The sequence below is a fragment of the Neoarius graeffei genome, chromosome 4 (assembly GCF_027579695.1).
Source record: "Neoarius graeffei isolate fNeoGra1 chromosome 4, fNeoGra1.pri, whole genome shotgun sequence".
In the NCBI taxonomy this organism is placed as follows: domain Eukaryota; kingdom Metazoa; phylum Chordata; class Actinopteri; order Siluriformes; family Ariidae; genus Neoarius; species Neoarius graeffei.
Window position 1 is genome coordinate 18,162,027 of NC_083572.1, and position 2,720 is coordinate 18,164,746.

Consider the following 2,720-nt stretch of genomic DNA (forward strand, 5'->3'; position numbering starts at 1 on the left):
CCCCTAGGATACCCCCAAGGGCTCATTATTGGACCTCAAGTTAACTAAGTGTACCTTTGGCTAAACGGTACATATATGTTCCCAAGCAGTATATAAACAGAACAAATAAGTACCTTAGAGGATACTGCCCCAGTGACAAGAAGTTCTACCCCTAAAGGTACAATGTGCTTTATTTTCTGAGAGTGTAGGATGCTGTCCCATCCAGGGTGTGTTCCTGGGATAGGCTCCTGATCCACCATGACCCTGACCAGGATAAAAGGGTTGCTGAATATGAATGAATGAACGATTTCTGAAAATAGGCATACAAACCTCCATTATATCCTTGAGGTTACATGACCGCAGGAACTAGATGGGCATGGGACACTTACTAAAAATTTCATATTTACACCAGCCACTTTATTTGGCAATGCTACTCTGAAACTTAACACAGTGTGTGTCAGTTGTTAAAGCATTGTGCTACCAAGCAGAAGGTTGTGTGTTTAAATCTGCACATTACCAAGTTTCCACTGTTGGGACTTGATCAAGGCCCTTAACCTCAGTGGCTCAGCTCAGTATTCTGTCTCACTTGTATGCCAATTTAGATACAGTGGGGCAAAAAAGTATTTAGTCAGTCACCAATTGTGCAAGTTCTCCCACTTAAAAAGATGACAGAGGCCTGTAATTTTCATCATAGGTATACCTCAACTATGAGAGACACAATGAGAAAAAAAAATCCAGAAAATCACATTGCCTGATTTTTAAAGAATTTATTTGCAAATTATGGTGGAAAATAAGTATTTGGTCAACAACAAAAGTTCATCTCAATACTTTGTTATATACCCTTTATTGGCAATGACAGAGGTCAAACGTTTTCTGTAAGTCTTCACAAGGTTTTCACACACTGTTGCTGGTATTTTGGCCCATTCCTCCATGCAGATCTCCTCTAGAGCAGTGATGTTTTGGGGCTGTCGCTGGGCAACACGGACTTTCAACTCCCTCCAAAGATTTTCTATGGGGTTGAGATCTGGAGACTGGCTAGGCCACTCCAGGACCTTGAAATGCTTCTTACGAAGCCACTCCTTCATTGCCCGGGTGGTGTGTTTGGGATCATTGTCATGCTGAAAGACGCAGCCATGTTTCATCTTCAATGCCCTTGCTGATGGAAGGAGGTTTTCACTCAAAATCTCATGATACATGGCCCCATTCATTCTTTCCTTTACACGGATCAGTCGTCCTGGTCCCTTTGCAGAAAAACAGCCCCAAAGCATGATGTTTCCACCCCCATGCTTCACAGTAGGTATGGTGTTCTTTGGATGCAACTCAGCATTCTTTCTCCTCCAAACACGACAAGTTGAGTTTTTACCAAAAAGTTCTATTTTGGTTTCATCTGACCATATGACATTCTCCCAATCCTCTTCTGGATCATCCAAATGCTCTCTAGCAAACTTCAGATGGGCCTGGACATGTACTGGCTTAAGCAGGGGGACATGTCTGACACTGCAGGATTTGAGTCCTTGGCGGCGTAGTGTGTTACTGATGGTAGCCTTTGTTACTTTGGTCCCAGCTCTCTGCAGGTCATTCACTAGGTCCCCCCGTGTGGTTCTGGGATTTTTGCTCACCATTCTTGTGATCATTTTGACCCCACGGGGTGAGATCTTGTGTGGAGCCCCAGATCGAGGGAGATTATCAGTGGTCTTGTATGTCTTCCATTTTCTAATAATTGCTCCCACAGTTGATTTCTTCACACCAAGCTGCTTACCTATTGCAGATTCAGTCTTCCCAGCCTGGTGCAGGTCTACAATTTTGTTTCTGGTGTCCTTTGACAGCTCTTTGGTCTTGGCCATAGTGGAGTTTGGAGTGTGACTGTTTGAGGTTGTGGACAGGTGTCTTTTATACTGATAACGAGTTCAAACAGGTGCCATTAATACAGGTAATGAGTGGAGGACAGAGGAGCCTCTTAAAAAAGAAGTTACAGGTCTGTGAGAGCCAGAAATCTTGCTTGTTTGTAGGTGACCAAATACTTATTTTACCGAGGAATTTACCAATTAATTCATTAAAAATCCTACAATGTGATTTCCTGGATTCTTTCCCCCCATTCTGTCTCTCATAGTTGAAGTGTACCTATGATGAAAATTACAGGCCTCTCTCATCTTTTTAAGTGGGAGAACTTGCACAATTGGTGGCTGACTAAATACTTTTTTTGCCCCACTTTTTTGCCATCAGTAAAATCTAAATGTTTCATCTCGGAGATATATAGTTTTAAAAAGTTTCCATTTTCAGTAAAAAATTTGGTTCAGCCGAAGAGAACATACATGGCTAACTGGTGAAACAATCCTGATTTTCGTCCTGTGCAGGCACTGAATGTGAGAGGAAGAGATGAGTTTACCAGTGACAACCCCACCCCTCCTCCACAACTACACAGCGGAGATGACACCAATGAGAAACAGTTCACAGAAGCTGAATGTCCAGTTTCATACACCAGCTCCACTACAGAAAAGGATAAGGAAACATCAACAGTGAAAGTGAGTGAGAGAGAAGAGCGGATGGAGGAGGAAGAGACTCTGAATCATTTGCAAGACGAAGGGTATAGAGATGGACTAGATACTGAAACCTGTGTGACTGAGACAAAGAAAGAGGTCCAACTTGTAGAGTCTGAAGAGGAGGAGGAGCCACACATTTACAGACAAGAGCTTATTGGAAAAGATACAACGTTAGACAGATCTATCATTGTGCAGGGTTCT